Source organism: Pseudophryne corroboree, unplaced genomic scaffold (assembly GCF_028390025.1).
Source record: "Pseudophryne corroboree isolate aPseCor3 unplaced genomic scaffold, aPseCor3.hap2 scaffold_519, whole genome shotgun sequence".
NCBI lineage: Eukaryota > Metazoa > Chordata > Amphibia > Anura > Myobatrachidae > Pseudophryne > Pseudophryne corroboree.
Window position 1 is genome coordinate 1 of NW_026970122.1, and position 20,224 is coordinate 20,224.

Consider the following 20,224-nt stretch of genomic DNA (forward strand, 5'->3'; position numbering starts at 1 on the left):
ACACCAACATTCCCACACCTGCATCTATACATACACATGCTGACACCTGGACATACACCAACGTACAAGCACCTGCATCTATATATACACGCGCTGACAAATGGACATACACCGACGTACCCACACTTGCATCTATACATACATGCACTGACATCTGGACATACAAGCACCTGCATCTATACATACACGCGCTGACACCTGAACCTACACTGACCTTCCCACACCTGCATCTATACATACACATTCTGACACCTGGACATACACAGACGTACCCACACCTGCATCTATACATACACGCGTTGACACCTGGACGTACACTGACGTACACACACCTACATCTATATATGCATGGATGCAAATGTGGGTACGTCTGTATACGTCCAGGTGTTAGCATGTGTATGTATAGATGTTAGGTGTGGGTACATCAGTGTATGTCCAGGTGTCAGCAAATGTATGTATAGATTCACATGTGGGTAAGCCGGTGTACGTCCACGTGTCAGCATGTGTAGGTATAGATGCAGGTGTGGGTACGTTGGTGTACGTTTAGGGGTCAGCGTGTTAATGTATAGATGTTGGTGTGTGTATGTCAGTGTACGTACAGATATAGGTGTGTGTGTGTATGTATGTATGTATGTATGTATATGTATAGAGGAAGGTGTGATACATACATATAACACATACATGATAGATACATACATATATCACACACACGATAGATAGATAGATAGATAGAACCCATACATACAAGATAGATACATACATACATACATACATGATAGATACATATATATACACACACATACGATAGATAGATAGATAGATAGATTGATAGATAGATAGATAGATAGATAGATATCACAAACATATATGATTCATACATATATCACACACATACATGATACATACATGAGAAAGATGAGGCCAGGGCCCCCTGCTGATGTTGCGTTGAGGAAGGCAGTGTTCCAGGGCGGATGCCAGTCGGGGAGAGCGCCGCGCAGCCCGGGAAAAATACTGCTGAGGAGCTACATCTGGAAGAGCCCCTGGGAGGGAGAGTGCCACATGCCCCATCCTGCGCGGCAGACTCTGCAGGCCTGCACATGGGAAGGGAGGTCTCTGGCCACACGTACTCACCCTTCTGCTGAAGCCCTCTCCAGCGGGGAGCGGGGCCAGGATGAACCTCAACCTGTGAGAACTATCTTCATGATCAAGAGATCTCATATGCAAGATAAGTATGTGTTGGGATAGGGCTGGGGAGGGTGGCTTCTCGGGCACACCCCCGTCAAGTTAAGGAGATTTAACTGAGGAAGCACAAGGGAACTCTCGTCTGGGGACAACAACTGCAGGGAGACCACATCTTTTCAGATGAACATGGGAGGGCGGAAGGCTGCCTAATACTGAAGCACCCTCAGACATTAAACCATATGCAACAACTATTGCAAGCATTCCTGGGGGAAGGTCTGCAGCAGACGGATTTGCATACGGTGATGTCATCCAAGCAGTGGGCCAAAGTTGGCTGGAACCCTCATCTGTATATGAAAAGAGAAAAGGGGCATGCAGGGCATGGCGGCCTTTTGCGGCGCTTGGATAACCCCAAGTTTGCATTAAACACCCCCACCCTCCTTCGGTGTGGGGCTCATGTTGGCCATGCCCAAGCCCCTGAAGCATTCAAGCTGATTTCTTGCAGCAGCTGGGCACTGTAACAGCTTCAGAGCTGCTCTACAAGACAAGTAAAAGGGTGTGGGCCCTGCAGCACCACCTGTAGTTTGCATACACACATATATAGGACAGCATCTCTTATATGCCCCAGGGTCAATAAAATAGTATCCTTGTCTAGGCTATCCATCCCCTCAGATAAGGTATTTGTCCATGCCGCTACAGCACTACACACCCAGGCCGACGCAATTGCCGGTCGGAGTAAGGTACCTGAATGTGTATAAATGGACTTCAGGGTAATCTCCTGTTTGCGGTCAGCACACTCTTTGAGGGTAGCCGTATCCTGGGACGGGAGGGCTACCTTCTTGGATAAGCGTGTTAATGCTTTGTCCACCCTAGGGGAGGATTCCCATCGTAACCTATCCGTTGATGGGAAAGGATACGCCATAAGAATCCTTTTGGAAATCTGCAGTCTTTTATCTGGAGATTCCCAAGCTTTTTCACATAACTCGTTCAGCTCGTGTGAGGGGGGAAAGGTTACCTCAGGCTTCTTTCCCTTGTACATATGTACCCTCTTGTCAGCGACAGGGGGTTCCTCTGTGATGTGCAAAACATCTTTTATTGCCATAATCATAAATCGAATGGATTTTGCCAATTTTGGCTGTAACTTTGCATCATCTTAATCGACACTGGAGTCAGAATCCGTGTCGGTATCTGTGTCAACAATCTGGGATAGTGGGCGCTTATGAGACCCTGACAGTCCCTGCAACATAGGATCAGGCATGGGTTGAAACCCTGACTGTCCCAAAGCTTCTGCCTTGTCTAATCTTTTGTGCAATGAGTTTACACTAGCATTTAAAACATTCCACATATCCATCCAATCAGCTGTCGGCGGAGACACCACATTCATTTGCTCCCGCTCCTCTCTAATATAGCCTTCTTCCTCAGACATGTCGACACACGTGTACCGACACACTTCACACACAGGGAATGCTTTTTCTGAAGACAGTTTCCCCACAAGGCCCTTTGGAGAGACAGAGAGAGAGTATGCCAGCACACCCCCCAGCGCTATATAACCCAGGAATAAAACAGTAACTTAATGTTTGCCCAGTAGTGCTGCTGTATGTAATTTGCGAATTATGTGCCCCCCCCCCCTCTTTTCAACCCTCTTGTCTAACGTGGTATAAGCAGGGTAGAGTCCGGGGAGCTTCCTCTCAGCGGTGCTGTGGAGAAAAAATGGCGCTGGTGAGTGCTGAGGGAGAAGCCCCGCCTCCTCGGAGGCGGGCTTCTGTCCCGCTTAAACTGTAAAATTGGTGGGGGCTTATACATATATAAAGTGCCCAGCTGTATATATGTTATATTTTTGCGAAAGAGGTTTATATTGCTGCCCAGGGCGCCCCCCCTGCGCCCTGCACCCTTACAGTGACCGGAGTATGTGAGGTGTATGGGAGCAAAGGCGCACAGCTGCAGTGCTGTGCGTTACCTCAGTGAAGATCATGAAGTCTTCTGCCGCCTCTGAAGTCTTCTTTTCTTCTCATACTCACCCGGCTTCTATCTTCCGGCTCTGCGAGGGGGACGGCGGCGCGGCTCTGGGACGGACGGCGAGGGTGAGATCCTGCGTACCAATCCCACTGGAGCTAATGGTGTCCAGTAGCCTAAGAAGCAGGACCTTGCAACTCAGAGAGTAGGGCTGCTTCTCTCCCCTCAGTCCCTCGATGAGGGAGTCTGTTGCCAGCAGTGCTCCCTGAAAATTAAAAACCTAACAAAATACTTTCTGTCAGAAAGCTCAGGAGAGCTCCTGAAAAGCACCCAGTCTCCACTTAGTACAGTATCAAACTGAGGTCTGGAGGAGGGGCATAGAGGGAGGAGCCAGTGCACACCCAGAACTAAAGTCTTTCTTAAAGTGCCCATGTCTCCTGCGGAGCCCGTCTATCCCCATGGTCCTTACGGAGTCCCCAGCATCCTCTAGGACGTTAGAGAAAATAGGATTTTAATACCTACCGGTAAATCCTTTTCTCTTAGTCCGTAGAGGATGCTGGGCACCCGTCCCAGTGCGTACTGTGTCTGCAGTTATTAAATGGCCCTTAACTCCAGAACATTTATGTGGAGATGAAAACATCCAAGGAAGACTTGACCATCTTCCTTGGATGTTTTCCCCCTGTGTGACTGCTCTCCAGCCTCAGAGGGTTGCATCCGTGGTCCCTAGGATCCCGTCCTGGATCCCGAACCATCGCCCCTCTAGGTGGTGAGAACTGTGCAGCCACCAATGGAGTGAGATTCTGGTCTTGGAAGACAGGATTATCCTCCGGTGCATGTGTAGGTGGGATCCGGACCACTTGTCCAACAGGTCCCACTGGAACACTCTGGCATGGAACCTGCCAAACTGAATGGCCTCGTAGGCCGCAACCATCTTCCCCAGCAACTGAATGCATTGATGGATTAACACTCTTGCTGGTTTCAGAATTTGTTTGACCAGACTCTGGATCTCCAGAGCCTTTCCACTAGAAGAAAACCTCTTCTGTGTCCAGTATCACTCCCAAAAACAACAACCGCGTCATTGGGACCAACTGCGATTTTGGCAAGTTTAGGAGCCAACCATGTTGTTGAAGAACTGTCAGGGAGAGTAGATGTTTTGCACCAACTGGTCCCTGGATCTCGCCTTTATCAGGAGATCATCCAAGTACGGGATAATTGTGACTCCTTGCTTGCGAAGGAGAACCATCATTTCCGCCATCACCCTGGTGAAAATCCTCGGAGCCGTGGACAGACCAAACGGCAACGTCTGAAATTGGTAATGACAATCCTGAATTGCAAACCTCAGGTAGCTTGATGCAGTGGCTAAATGGGAACATATAAGTAGGCATCCTTTATGTCTACCAAAACCATGAAATCTCCTTTATCCCCCGGACTGGAGATCACTACCCTGAGAGATTCCATCTTGAAATTGAATTTCTTTAGGTAGAAATTAAGGGATTTCAGATTTAAGATTGGTCTGACTGAGCCGTCCGGCTTCGGGACCACGAAGAGGCTTGAATAAAAACCTTCTCCCTGCTGACTAAGGCTGATTTGAACAATCGGTGAGGGGGAACGTCTTGAAACCCCAGTTTGTACCCTTGGGACACTATTTGTAAAGCCCACGAGTCCAGGTCCCAATGAATCCAGAACTGACTGAAGAGTTTTAGACGTGCCCCCCACTGGTGCGGGCTCCTGCAAGAGAGCCCCAGCGTCATGCAGTGGATTTGGCAAAAGCAGAGGACGATCTCTGCTCCTGCGATCTTGAAGAGGCTACAGACCTCTTCCCTCTTTTCCTTCCTCTACCTGCAAAGAAAGGGGAATCTTAACTTCTTGCATATCTATTGGGCCGAAATGACTGCGTCAGATAATGATGCGTCTTCATCCGTTGAGAGGGAACATAGGGCAAGAAGGATGACTTACCTGCGGGAGCTGCCGAGATCAAATTAACTAGGCCGTCGCCAAACAAGGCTTCACCTTCATAGGGAAGAGACTCCCTTTCTTCTTGGAGTCAGCATCAGCATTCCCTTGGTGAATCCACAATGCCCTCCTATCCGAGACTGCCATGAAATTGGCCCGTGAGCACTTGTGCCCGGTGTAGGATTTTTAAATATGTGTAGTTTACTGTATGCAAAGGTTTAAAACCTTTTAGGAACTGAGATCTAAGGTGTATTACATGTAGTTTAAAAAAAACAAAAAAGGTTTATTTTATGGCAGTAGTATGATGCTCACACCTGTTAAACTGGATACACACAGAATGCCCTACACAGGGGGTGAAATGAGCGCCCCCCCACCCCCCGTACGCTCAGCACACATCACGCTGTGCTGAGCGGGGGCAGAGATGTGTGCTGAGCAGTTCGCTCAGCACACATCTCTCCCCAAAATCGGGCCGTGAATACGGACCTTTAAACTGGATCCACACTTAGATTATCTGTCCAATTTTTTTTTTCTAGTTGAAACAAAATTATGCTAATATGTGGCAGCAAATGACAATTGACCATTTGCTCACAAACACTGGAAAACATCCAAAAATGGTCATTTAGATAAATTGGTTAAATCCATTTCATTTAGCTAATTTATCCAAACTACCTTTATTGTATCTTTGTGGGTGAATGATGTGTGGGTCAGTGTTGAGGGTGGTGGAGGAGATGGGTAATAGGCACAGCAGGGTGTGGACAGTCAAATAGTGTGCTTAGAGGTTCAGAGTCATTGTATGAGACTCTGGCAACAGTGACTTGATGAGTCTGGTGTCCATAGGGTGGGACGCATTAACCTTTTTATGCTATTGAAATAGTTCTCCTCCTGACCGACGCAGTTCCTTGCTCCGAGGTTGGTGTATTGTCCTGTTGCAGCGCCTCTCCACTGTGGTCACAGTGAGCTGTGTGGTGTTGCTGGCGCATGCCAATCTCCCCCCAACCTCCCTCTTGCATTTCAGACCTACGTACGCATGATGGGATCTTGTATGATATGCGCGTGTGCTGTAGAGATGAAAGTGGGAGTGAGGAGGCAGATCGTGAGATGGGGAAACTTTGTGGACTGTTAGCGAAGGGGAGCACTGGGCAATCTGAGTTGCAAAGAGGGCAGCAGAAGAGGTTATTGCATGTGCACTGGTGACAGGTCCATCCTTGGTGGCCAGCCTCAGTGGTAAAGGGGTACATGAGCTAGTGTCCCTTGGCCAGCCATGTACCATGGCCACCTCCCTACCTCCTATATATTCTCCCTGATCTGTCACTTTGTTACGGTCTGCTGCTGGCACTGGTGTATCGTCCTGCAGATGCCGTCTCCGCCCATTGCTGTGACTTCCCCCAGAGTTAGCCACACAGAGTGACAGATCTGGGAAAATATATAGGAGATCATTACTTTCACTTGCAGCCTACCTTATTTTTTGCAGCCTAGCATGCTCCTGACCCCTTCTCTCACTAATACTTATACAACATTCATGAACTCATCTTAAGGTTTCTTTATTATTCAGTCACACTGTCTTGGATCCAAACCATTTCCTGTGGCATTGCAGTCAAACAATTGAGCTATTTACCCTTGCATAGAAAGGTATAATCTAAGCTAGAGAATTCTATTTGGAGCTCACCTTGTACTTTGTGAAGAAATAATCAGCTTTGTGGCTGAGCAGATATATGGAGTGTGTGGCTGCACACTGCATTGATCTGCTGAGTTGCAATGCTAATAATTTTTTTTTTGCAAAGTACCAATAGCTTCATTGTGAAGGTGGAAAGAAGGGTGTTACGGCATGGAATGTACAAACTGCGAGACCCTGCTGGTAGCGCCTTTGTCTATTTAGTAGGAAGGGCACGTAACAGCCGGGGGGCAATGGAGGAAGCCCCTTTAGGGCTGGAGCCCGGCGGCAACTGACTCCGTTGTCTCTGGCAGTTCCGCCCCTGGACTAGAGGAATGGTCAAGAACATGGCAACATTTAATGCCAAAAAATGCAAAATCATACACGTCTCAAAAATGCAAAGGCTAACTATAATATTAAGGGCATTATAATGGCAAGAGGAAAGCTATCTAAGTATTACTATTTCAGGTGAGCAATGTAACAAAGCAATAGGAAAGGCAAGTCAGATGCTTGTTTGCATAAGTTAAAGAACCAGTAGCAGAAAAAAGTAATACAGGTTGAGTATCCCATATCCAAATATTCCGAAATACGGAATATTCCGAAATACGGACTTTTTTGAGTGAGACTGAGATAGTGAAACCTTTGTGTTTTGATGGCTCAGTGTACACAAACTTTGTTTAATACTCAAAGTTATTAAAAATATTGTATTAAATGAACTTCAGACTGTGTGTATAAGGTGTATATGAAACATAAATGAATTCTGTGAATGTACACACACTTTGTTTAATGCACAAAGTTATAAAAAATATTGGCTAAAATGACCTTCAGGCTGTATGTATAAGGTGTATATGAAACATAAATGCCTTCTGTGCTTAGATTTAGGTCCCATCACCATAATATCTCGTTATGGTATGCAATTATTCCAAAATACAGAAAAATCCGATATCCAAAATTCCTCTGGTCCCAAGCATTTTGGATAAGGGATACTCAAACTGTAATGCCACTGTATAGGTCCTTGGTACAGCCACATTTAGAATCCTGTGTTCAGTTCCAGAAGCCATATCTCCAGAAGGCTGTAAATACATTAGGGCAACTAAAATTGTGCATGGCCTACATCACAAAACTTACCTGGAAATACTAAAATATAGAGATGAGCGGGTTCGGTTCCTCGGAATCCGAACCCGCCCGAACTTCATGTTTTTTTTCACGGGTCCGAGCGACTCGGATCTTCCCGCCTTGCTCGGTTAACCCGAGCGCGCCCGAACGTCATCATGACGCTGTCGGATTCTCGCGAGGCTCGGATTCTATCGCGAGACTCGGATTCTATATAAGGAGCCGCGCGTCGCCGCCATTTTCACTCGTGCATTGAGATTGATAGGGAGAGGACGTGTCTGGCGTCCTCTCCATTAGAATAGAGATAGATTAGATAGAGAGAGAGAGATTGTGCAGAGTCGCAGACAGAGTTAGTTTACCACAGTCAGTGACCAGTGCAGTTGCTAGTTAACTTTTATTTAATATAATATATCCGTTCACTTCTCTCTGCTATATCCGTTCTCTGCCTGAAAAAAAAAACGATACACAGCACAGTCAGTCACACAGTGTGACTCAGTCTGTGTGCACTCAGCTCAGCCCAGTGTGCTGCACAGTCATCAATGTATAAATTAAAAGCTTATAATTAATTGTGGGGGAGACTGGGGAGCACTGCAGGTTGTTAGCAGGAGCCAGGAGTACAATTATATTAATTAACAGTGCACACTTTTGCTGCAGGAGTGGTGACCAGTGCCTGACCACCAGTATAGTATTGTTGTATACTACTAATATCTCTTTAAATATCAACCAGTCTATATTAGCAGCAGACACAGTACAGTGCGGTAGTTCACGGCTGTGGCTACCTCTGTGTCGGCACACGGCAGGCAGTCCGTCCGACCAGAATTGTATTATTTATTATTATATACCTACCACCTAACCGTGGTTTTTTTTTCATTCTTTATACCGTCATAGTGTCATCCTAATTGTTACGAGTATACTACTATCTCTTTATCAACCAGTGTACAGTGCGGTAGTTCACGGCTGTGGCTACCTCTGTGTCGGCACACGGCAGGCAGTCCGTCCGACCAGAATTGTATTATTTATTATTATATACCTACCACCTAACCGTGGTTTTTTTTTTCATTCTTTATACCGTCATAGTGTCATCCTAATTGTTACGAGTATACTACTATCTCTTTATCAACCAGTGTACAGTGCGGTAGTTCACGGCTGTGGCTACCTCTGTGTCGGCACACGGCAGGCAGTCCGTCCGACCAGAATTGTATTATTTATTATTATATACCTACCACCTAACCGTGGTTTTTTTTTTCATTCTTTATACCGTCATAGTGTCATCCTAATTGTTACGAGTATACTACTATCTCTTTATCAACCAGTGTACAGTGCGGTAGTTCACGGCTGTGGCTACCTCTGTGTCGGCACACGGCAGGCAGTCCGTCCGACCAGAATTGTATTATTTATTATTATATACCTACCACCTAACCGTGGTTTTTTTTTTCATTCTTTATACCGTCATAGTGTCATCCTAATTGTTACGAGTATACTACTATCTCTTTATCAACCAGTGTACAGTGCGGTAGTTCACGGCTGTGGCTACCTCTGTGTCGGCAGTCGGCAGGCAGTCCGTCCATCCATAATTGTATTATTATTATAATATATACCACCTAACCGTGGTTTTTTTTTCATTCTTTATACCGTCGTCATAGTGTCATACTAGTTGTTACGAGTATACTACTATCTCTTTATCAACCAGTGTACAGTGCGGTAGTTCACGGCTGTGGCTACCTCTGTGTCGGCAGTCGGCAGGCAGTCCGTCCATCCATAATTGTATTATTATTATAATATATACCACCTAACCGTGGTTTTTTTTCCATTCTTTATACCGTCGTCATAGTGTCATACTAGTTGTTACGAGTATACTACTATCTCTTTATCAACCAGTGTACAGTGCGGTAGTTCACGGCTGTGGCTACCTCTGTGTCGGCAGTCGGCAGGCAGTCCGTCCATCCATAATTGTATTATTATTATAATATATACCACCTAACCGTGGTTTTTTTATACCACCTAACCGTGGCAGTCCGTCCATAATTGTATACTAGTATCCAATCCATCCATCTCCATTGTTTACCTGAGGTGCCTTTTAGTTCTGCCTATAAAATATGGAGAACAAAAAAGTTGAGGTTCCAAAATTAGGGAAAGATCAAGATCCACTTCCACCTCGTGCTGAAGCTGCTGCCACTAGTCATGGCCGAGACGATGAAATGCCAGCAACGTCGTCTGCCAAGGCCGATGCCCAATGTCATAGTACAGAGCATGTCAAATCCAAAACACCAAATATCAGAAAAAAAAGGACTCCAAAACCTAAAATAAAATTGTCGGAGGAGAAGCGTAAACTTGCCAATATGCCATTTACCACACGGAGTGGCAAGGAACGGCTGAGGCCCTGGCCTATGTTCATGGCTAGTGGTTCAGCTTCACATGAGGATGGAAGCACTCAGCCTCTCGCTAGAAAACTGAAAAGACTCAAGCTGGCAAAAGCACCGCAAAGAACTGTGCGTTCTTTGAAATCCCAAATCCACAAGGAGAGTCCAATTGTGTCGTTTGCGATGCCTGACCTTCCCAACACTGGACGTGAAGAGCATGCGCCTTCCACTATTTGCATGCCCCCTGCAAGTGCTGGAAGGAGCACCCGCAGTCCAGTTCCTGATAGTCAGATTGAAGATGTCAGTGTTGAAGTACACCAGGATGAGGAGGATATGGGTGTTGCTGGCGCTGGGGAGGAAATTGACCAGGAGGATTCTGATGGTGAGGTGGTTTGTTTAAGTCAGGCACCCGGGGAGACACCTGTTGTCCGTGGGATGAATATGGCCGTTGACATGCCAGGTGAAAATACCAAAAAAATCAGCTCTTCGGTGTGGAGGTATTTCACCAGAAATGCGGACAACAGGTGTCAAGCCGTGTGTTCCCTTTGTCAAGCTGTAATAAGTAGGGGTAAGGACGTTAACCACCTCGGAACATCCTCCCTTATACGTCACCTGCAGCGCATTCATAATAAGTCAGTGACAAGTTCAAAAACTTTGGGTGACAGCGGAAGCAGTCCACTGACCAGTAAATCCCTTCCTCTTGTAACCAAGCTCACGCAAACCACCCCACCAACTCCCTCAGTGTCAATTTCCTCCTTCCCCAGGAATGCCAATAGTCCTGCAGGCCATGTCACTGGCAAGTCTGACGAGTCCTTTCCTGCCTGGGATTCCTCCGATGCATCCTTGCGTGTAACGCCTACTGCTGCTGGCGCTGCTGTTGTTGCCGCTGGGAGTCGATGGTCATCCCAGAGGGGAAGTCGTAAGCCCACTTGTACTACTTCCAGTAAGCAATTGACTGTTCAACAGTCCTTTGCGAGGAAGATGAAATATCACAGCAGTCATCCTACTGCAAAGCGGATAACTGAGTCCTTGACAACTATGTTGGTGTTAGACGTGCGTCCGGTATCCGCCGTTAGTTCACAGGGAACTAGACAATTTATTGAGGCAGTGTGCCCCCGTTACCAAATACCATCTAGGTTCCACTTCTCTAGGCAGGCGATACCGAGAATGTACACGGACGTCAGAAAAAGACTCACCAGTGTCCTAAAAAATGCAGTTGTACCCAATGTCCACTTAACCACGGACATGTGGACAAGTGGAGCAGGGCAGGGTCAGGACTATATGACTGTGACAGCCCACTGGGTAGATGTATGGACTCCCGCCGCAAGAACAGCAGCGGCGGCACCAGTAGCAGCATCTCGCAAACGCCAACTCTTTCCTAGGCAGGCTACGCTTTGTATCACCGCTTTCCAGAATACGCACACAGCTGAAAACCTCTTACGGCAACTGAGGAAGATCATCGCGGAATGGCTTACCCCAATTGGACTCTCCTGTGGATTTGTGGCATCGGACAACGCCAGCAATATTGTGTGTGCATTAAATATGGGCAAATTCCAGCACGTCCCATGTTTTGCACATACCTTGAATTTGGTGGTGCAGAATTTTTTAAAAAACGACAGGGGCGTGCAAGAGATGCTGTCGGTGGCCAGAAAAATTGCGGGACACTTTCGGCGTACAGGCACCACGTACAGAAGACTGGAGCACCACCAAAAACTACTGAACCTGCCCTGCCATCATCTGAAGCAAGAAGTGGTAACGAGGTGGAATTCAACCCTCTATATGCTTCAGAGGTTGGAGGAGCAGCAAAAGGCCATTCAAGCCTATACAATTGAGCACGATATAGGAGATGGAATGCACCTGTCTCAAGTGCAGTGGAGAATGATTTCAACGTTGTGCAAGGTTCTGATGCCCTTTGAACTTGCCACACGTGAAGTCAGTTCAGACACTGCCAGCCTGAGTCAGGTCATTCCCCTCATCAGGCTTTTGCAGAAGAAGCTGGAGGCATTGAAGAAGGAGCTAACACGGAGCGATTCCGCTAGGCATGTGGGACTTGTGGATGCAGCCCTTAATTCGCTTAACAAGGATTCACGGGTGGTCAATCTGTTGAAATCAGAGCACTACATTTTGGCCACCGTGCTCGATCCTAGATTTAAAGCCTACCTTGGATCTCTCTTTCCGGCAGACACAGGTCTGCTGGGGTTGAAAGACCTGCTGGTGACAAAATTGTCAAGTCAAGCGGAACGCGACCTGTCAACATCTCCTCCTTCACATTCTCCCGCAACTGGGGGTGCGAGGAAAAGGCTCAGAATTCCGAGCCCACCCGCTGGCGGTGATGCAGGGCAGTCTGGAGCGACTGCTGATGCTGACATCTGGTCCGGACTGAAGGACCTGACAACGATTACGGACATGTCGTCTACTGTCACTGCATATGATTCTCTCAACATTGATAGAATGGTGGAGGATTATATGAGTGACCGCATCCAAGTAGGCACGTCACACAGTCCGTACTTATACTGGCAGGAAAAAGAGGCAATTTGGAGGCCCTTGCACAAACTGGCTTTATTCTACCTAAGTTGCCCTCCCACAAGTGTGTACTCCGAAAGAGTGTTTAGTGCCGCCGCTCACCTTGTCAGCAATCGGCGTACGAGGTTACATCCAGAAAATGTGGAGAAGATGATGTTCATTAAAATGAATTATAATCAATTCCTCCGCGGAGACATTGACCAGCAGCAATTGCCTCCACAAAGTACACAGGGAGCTGAGATGGTGGATTCCAGTGGGGACGAATTGATAATCTGTGAGGAGGGGGATGTACACGGTGATATATAGGAGAATGATGATGAGGTGGACATCTTGCCTCTGTAGAGCCAGTTTGTGCAAGGAGAGATTAATTGCTTCTTTTTTGGGGGGGGTCCAAACCAACCCGTCATATCAGTCACAGTCGTGTGGCAGACCCTGTCACTGAAATGATGGGTTGGTTAAAGTGTGCATGTCCTGTTTTGTTTATACAACATAAGGGTGGGTGGGAGGGCCCAAGGATAATTCCATCTTGCACCTCTTTTTTCTTTTCTTTTTCTTTGCATCATGTGCTGATTGGGGAGGGTTTTTTGGAAGGGACATCCTGCGTGACACTGCAGTGCCACTCCTAGATGGGCCCGGTGTTTGTGTCGGCCACTAGGGTCGCTAATCTTACTCACACAGTCAGCTACCTCATTGCGCCTCTTTTTTTCTTTGCGTCATGTGCTGTTTGGGGAGGGTTTTTTGGAAGGGACATCCTGCGTGACACTGCAGTGCCACTCCTAGATGTGCCCGGTGTTTGTGTCGGCCACTAGGGTCGCTAATCTTACTCACACAGTCAGCTACCTCATTGCGCCTCTTTTTTTCTTTGCGTCATGTGCTGTTTGGGGAGGGTTTTTTGGAAGGGCCATCCTGCGTGACACTGCAGTGCCACTCCTAGATGGGCCCGGTGTTTGTGTCGGCCACTAGGGTCGCTTATCTTACTCACACAGCGACCTCGGTGCAAATTTTAGGACTAAAAATAATATTGTGAGGTGTGATGTGTTCAGAATAGGCTGAAAATGAGTGTAAATTATGTTTTTTGAGGTTAATAATACTTTGGGATCAAAATTACCCCCAAATTCTATGATTTAAGCTGTTTTTTAGGGTTTTTTGAAAAAAACACCCGAATCCAAAACACACCCGAATCCGACAAAAAAAATTCGGTGAGGTTTTGCCAAAACGCGGTCGAACCCAAAACACGGCCGCGGAACCGAACCCAAAACCAAAACACAAAACCCGAAAAATTTCCGGCGCTCATCTCTACTAAAATAATTTGATGTGTATAGTTTGGAGAAGGGAAGAGGGAACATACAGTAATAGAAACATTTAAATATATAGGGAGGAATGTAATAGGGTGTGAGAATCAGAAAGTGAGAGATTTTGTGTTTTTTCCTGTTGTTTTTTTGTTTTTTTTGTTTGATTGTTTGTTTTTAAAGTGGCAATCCTTTACATGGCAAAACCAGGTTGATATTTGCCATGTAAAGGATTGCCACCGTGGGCATGTGTAGAAGGGGCACTGCTACTGTTGGCATTATGTGTGTAAGCTGCACTGATATGGTGGTTATGTGTATAAAGGGCACTGCGACTGTGGGTATTATTATTATTATTATTACATGCGGTGTAATGACAATAAGATAGTGCTACTGTGTGGCGTATTTTGATTTGGGGTGCTATTGTGTGGCCATGCCCCTTCCTTGTGATACCACACCTTCTTTTTTTAAGGAGCGCACTGTCCCTTTATTAAATATTGGAGAGAGGGCCCAAATTAATAGTTTGCAGGGAGGCGCCAAATAGAGATGAGCGGGTTCGGTTTCTCTGAATCCGAACCCGCCAGAACTTCATGTTTTTTTTCACGGGTCCGAGCGACTCGGATCTTCCCGCCTTGCTCGGTTAACCCGAGCGCGCCCGAACGTCATCATGACGCTGTCGGATTCTCGCGAGGCTCGGATTCTATCGCGAGACTCGGATTCTATATAAGGAGCCGCGCGTCGCCGCCATTTTCACACGTGCATTGAGATTGATAGGGAGAGGACGTGGCTGGCGTCCTCTCCGTTTAGAATTAGAATAGATTAGAGAGACACTTGATTTACTAATTTTGGGGAGCATTAGGAGTACTCAGTAGTGTACAGTGCAGAGTTTTGCTGATAGTGACCAGTGACCACCACTTTTATTTATAATCCGTTCTCTGCCTGAAAAAAGCGATACACAGCACACAGTGACTCAGTCACATACCATATCTGTGTGCACTGCTCAGGCTCAGGCCAGTGTGCTGCATCATCTATATATATTATATATCTGTCTGACTGCTCAGCTCACACAGCTTATAATTGTGGGGGAGACTGGGGAGCACTACTGCAGTGCCAGTTATAGGTTATAGCAGGAGCCAGGAGTACATAATATTATATTAAAATTAAACAGTGCACACTTTTGCTGCAGGAGTGCCACTGCCAGTGTGACTAGTGACCAGTGACCTGACCACCAGTATATAATATTAGTAGTATACTATCTCTTTATCAACCAGTCTATATTAGCAGCAGACACAGTACAGTGCGGTAGTTCACGGCTGTGGCTACCTCTGTGTCGGCACTCGGCAGCCCGTCCATAATTGTATATACCAGTGACCTAACCGTGGTTTTTTTTTCTTTCTTTATACATACATACTAGTTACGAGTATACTATCTCTTTATCAACCAGTCTATATATTAGCAGCAGACACAGTACAGTGCGGTAGTTCACGGCTGTGGCTACCTCTGTGTCGGCACTCGGCAGCCCGTCCATAATTGTATATACCACCTAACCGTGGTTTTTTTTTCTTTCTTTATACATACATACTAGTTACGAGTATACTATCTCTTTATCAACCAGTCTATATATTAGCAGCAGACACAGTACAGTGCGGTAGTTCACGGCTGTGGCTACCTCTGTGTCGGCACTCGGCAGCCCGTCCATAATTGTATATACCACCTAACCGTGGTTTTTTTTTCTTTCTTTATACATACATACTAGTTACGAGTATACTATCTCTTTATCAACCAGTCTATATATTAGCAGCAGACACAGTACAGTGCGGTAGTTCACGGCTGTGGCTACCTCTGTGTCGGCACTCGGCAGCCCGTCCATAATTGTATATACCACCTAACCGTGGTTTTTTTTTCTTTCTTTATACATACATACTAGTTACGAGTATACTATCTCTTTATCAACCAGTCTATATATTAGCAGCAGACACAGTACAGTGCGGTAGTTCACGGCTGTGGCTACCTCTGTGTCGGCACTCGGCAGCCCGTCCATAATTGTATATACCACCTAACCGTGGTTTTTTTTTCTTTCTTTATACATACATACTAGTTACGAGTATACTATCTCTTTATCAACCAGTCTATATATTAGCAGCAGACACAGTACAGTGCGGTAGTTCACGGCTGTGGCTACCTCTGTGTCGGCACTCGGCAGCCCGTCCATAATTGTATATACCACCTAACCGTGGTTTTTTTTTCTTTCTTTATACATACATACTAGTTACGAGTATACTATCTCTTTATCAACCAGTCTATATATTAGCAGCAGACACAGTACAGTGCGGTAGTTCACGGCTGTGGCTACCTCTGTGTCGGCACTCGGCAGCCCGTCCATAATTGTATATACTACCTAACCGTGGTTTTTTTTTCTTTCTTTATACATACATACTAGTTACGAGTATACTATCTCTTTATCAACCAGTCTATATATTAGCAGCAGACACAGTACAGTGCGGTAGTTCACGGCTGTGGCTACCTCTGTGTCGGCACTCGGCAGCCCGTCCATAATTGTATACTAGTATCCAATCCATCCATCTCCATTGTTTACCTGAGGTGCCTTTTAGTTGTGCCTATTAAAATATGGAGAACAAAAATGTTGAGGTTCCAAAATTAGGGAAAGATCAAGATCCACTTCCACCTCGTGCTGAAGCTGCTGCCACTAGTCATGGCCGAGACGATGAAATGCCAGCAACGTCGTCTGCCAAGGCCGATGCCCAATGGCATAGTACAGAGCATGTCAAAACCAAAACACCAAATATCAGTAAAAAAAGGACTCCAAAACCTAAAATAAAATTGTCGGAGGAGAAGCGTAAACTTGCCAATATGCCATTTACCACACGGAGTGGCAAGGAACGGCTGAGGCCCTGGCCTATGTTCATGGCTAGTGGTTCAGCTTCACATGAGGATGGAAGCACTCATCCTCTCGCTAGAAAAAAGAAAAGACTTAAGCTGGCAAAAGCACAGCAAAGAACTGTGCGTTCTTCGAAATCACAAATCCCCAAGGAGAGTCCAATTGTGTCGGTTGCGATGCCTGACCTTCCTCTTTTTTCTTTCATTTTTCTTTGCGTCATGTGCTGTTTGGGGAGTATTTTTTTGAAGGGCCATCCTGCCTGACACTGCAGTGCCACTCCTAGATGGGCCCGGTGTTTGTGTCGGCCACTAGGGTCGCTAATCTTACTCACACAGCTACCTCATTGCGCCTCTTTTTTTCTTTGCGTCATGTGCTGTTTGGGGAGGGTTTTTTGGAAGGGACATCCTGCGTGACACTGCAGTGCCACTCCTAGATGGGCCCGGTGTTTGTGTCGGCCACTAGGGTCGCTTATCTTACTCACACAGCGACCTCGGTGCAAATTTTAGGACTAAAAATAATATTGTGAGGTGTGAGGTATTCAGAATAGACTGAAAATGAGTGTAAATTATGGTTTTTGAGGTTAATAATACTTTGGGATCAAAATGACCCCCAAATTCTATGATTTAAGCTGTTTTTTAGTGTTTTTGGAAAAAAACACCCGAATCCAAAACACACCCGAATCCGACAAAAAAAATTCGGTGAGGTTTTGCCAAAACGCGTTCGAACCCAAAACACGGCCGCGGAACCGAACCCAAAACCAAAACACAAAACCCGAAAAATTTTAGGCGCTCATCTCTAGCGCCAAACACCCTAGCACTGGCCCTTTGGTAGGGGACAGGATTTGCTTCTGCTTGTGCACATATGTTATGATTGCCAGCCAACAGCACTGGTTTTGCCTATAACACTAACTATAAATATTTTGAATTGGTCCTGGACCACCAATCCAAGGCACCCCTGCAAGTGTCCTGAGGCACCCCAGGGTGCAGTTTGAGAACCACTGGTCTAGTGAGTACCCAGGATAATTATTGTAGCTGGTCTGCGGGTAACAGCTCTCAGATCCACTTCTAGAAAAAATGCAGCAATGTAATTTGAGTGACAAACTGCAGAGATGAACCCTTTCTGTGACTGCTGCACAGGGATCACACAAACTCTATTCATAGGGCTGACTTCACTTAGGGGAGATGTTCTCACCCCGCAAAGAAGTGCGAGTATATACCGCACTTACGGTACCATTGGATTTACAGATATTTTCTTGCAATACACTATGGGGGTCATTCTGAGTTGATTGCTCGCTAGCAGTTTTTAGCAGCCATGCAAACGCATTGTCGCTGCCCACTGGAGAGTGTATATTCACTTTGGAGAAGTGCGAATACTTGAGTAGCAGAGCGCCTGCAAAATTGTTTCAAAATAAGACCAGCACTGTAGTTACACTTCGTGTGCGTTGATTCTAACAACCGAGGGACGGCTTTTGATGTCACACACCCATCCAGCGAATGCCCAGCCACGTCTGCATTTCTTCTGCCACGCCTGCATTTTTCCAAGCACTCCCTGAAAACGGTCAGTTGACACCCAGAAACGCCCTCTTTCTGTCAATCTCCTTGTGGCCTGTTCTGTGATTGGAATAATCGCTAGAACTAGTGCAAAACCACAATGGACTTTGTACCCGTACGATGCGCATGCACATTACGGAGCATGCGCATGCACAGATTAGCCATTTTTTTTCAACTGATTGCTATGCAGCGAACAACGGCAGCAAGCGATCAACTCGGAATGACCCCCTATATACATAGAAACATGGATTTTTTTTACTGCAGGAATTATGGTTAGTTTAGGGGTATCGGTTAGGGTCAACAGAGGTGTAGCTAGGGGTCCAAGCGCCCCTGGCAAAGTAAGGGACTGGCGCCCCCCCTTTCGATAAAGCATTGCAGTCCATTGGCGGTTACCATGTTGGAGCCACAGCAACTGACCCCCTCCCCCACACGCTGCCCTACATCATCGGCTGGGATTCACTGTTGGTGTGAAGCCACTGGGAACATCCTGGTAGCATTAGCAGCAGTCTGTGTCATAGATAGGGAAGGCAGAAGGTTAACTAGCTAATAGCAGTCTGTTGGCAGCAGAGGCTGGGCGGGGGGCTGAGAATGAGCCAACGCTGATCAGTGTCCAGTCTGCTCAGACAAAAATATTTTGTGATCAGGGCTGGTTCTAGACCAAAGGAGCCAATGGCAAAAATTTCCTTTGGCACCCCCCTCCCCACACACACACATACACACACACACACACACACACACACACACCAAAAAAGAACATATCCCAGTTTAACATAACGCTATGTGGTGCAAGGTGTGGAGCTGGTCACTTGTATCAGACCTCTGACATTTGCCTTTTCACCCATATTGCATACTTTTTCTTGCAGGTTGTGTCTTAATTCAAGAAGTGTTCTAAGTACTTCAGCTTAGTATCTTTACTGACCCCTCTTTACCCCACACTACATAACTGACCCCTCTATACCCTACACTACATCACTGACCTTTCTATTAGAGATGAGCGGGTTCGGTTTCTCTGAATCCGAACCCGCCAGAACTTCATGTTTTTTTTCACGGGTCCGAGCGACTCGGATCTTCCCGCCTTGCTCGGTTAACCCGAGCGCGCCCGAACGTCATCATGACGCTGTCGGATTCTCGCGAGGCTCGGATTCTATCGCGAGACTCGGATTCTATATAAGGAGCCGCGCGTCGCCGCCATTTTCACACGTGCATTGAGATTGATAGGGAGAGGACGTGGCTGGCGTCCTCTCCATTTAGATTATAAGAGACTGAGAGAGATTTACTGGAGCTGACTAGGAGGAGTACTGTTACTGTAGAAGTGTAGAGACTGAGTGGAGAGAGTTTACTAGTGAGGACAGTGCAGTTTACTTTATAATCCGTTCTCTGCCTGAAAAAAGCGATACACAGCACACAGTGACTCAGTCACATACCATATCTGTGTGCACTGCTCAGGCTCAGGCCAGTGTGCTGCATCATCTATTATCTATATATAATATTATATATATCTGTCTGACTGCTCAGCTCACACAGCTTATAATTGTGGGGGAGACTGGGGAGCACTACTGCAGTGCCAGTTATAGGTTATAGCAGGAGCCAGGAGTACATAATATATTATATAGTGAGTGACCACCAGACACACAGTGCAGTTTATTTAATATATCCGTTCTCTGCCTGAAAAAAGCGATACACACAGTGACTCAGTCAGTCACATACCATATCTGTGTGCACTGCTCAGGCTCAGGCCAGTGTGCTGCATCATCTAT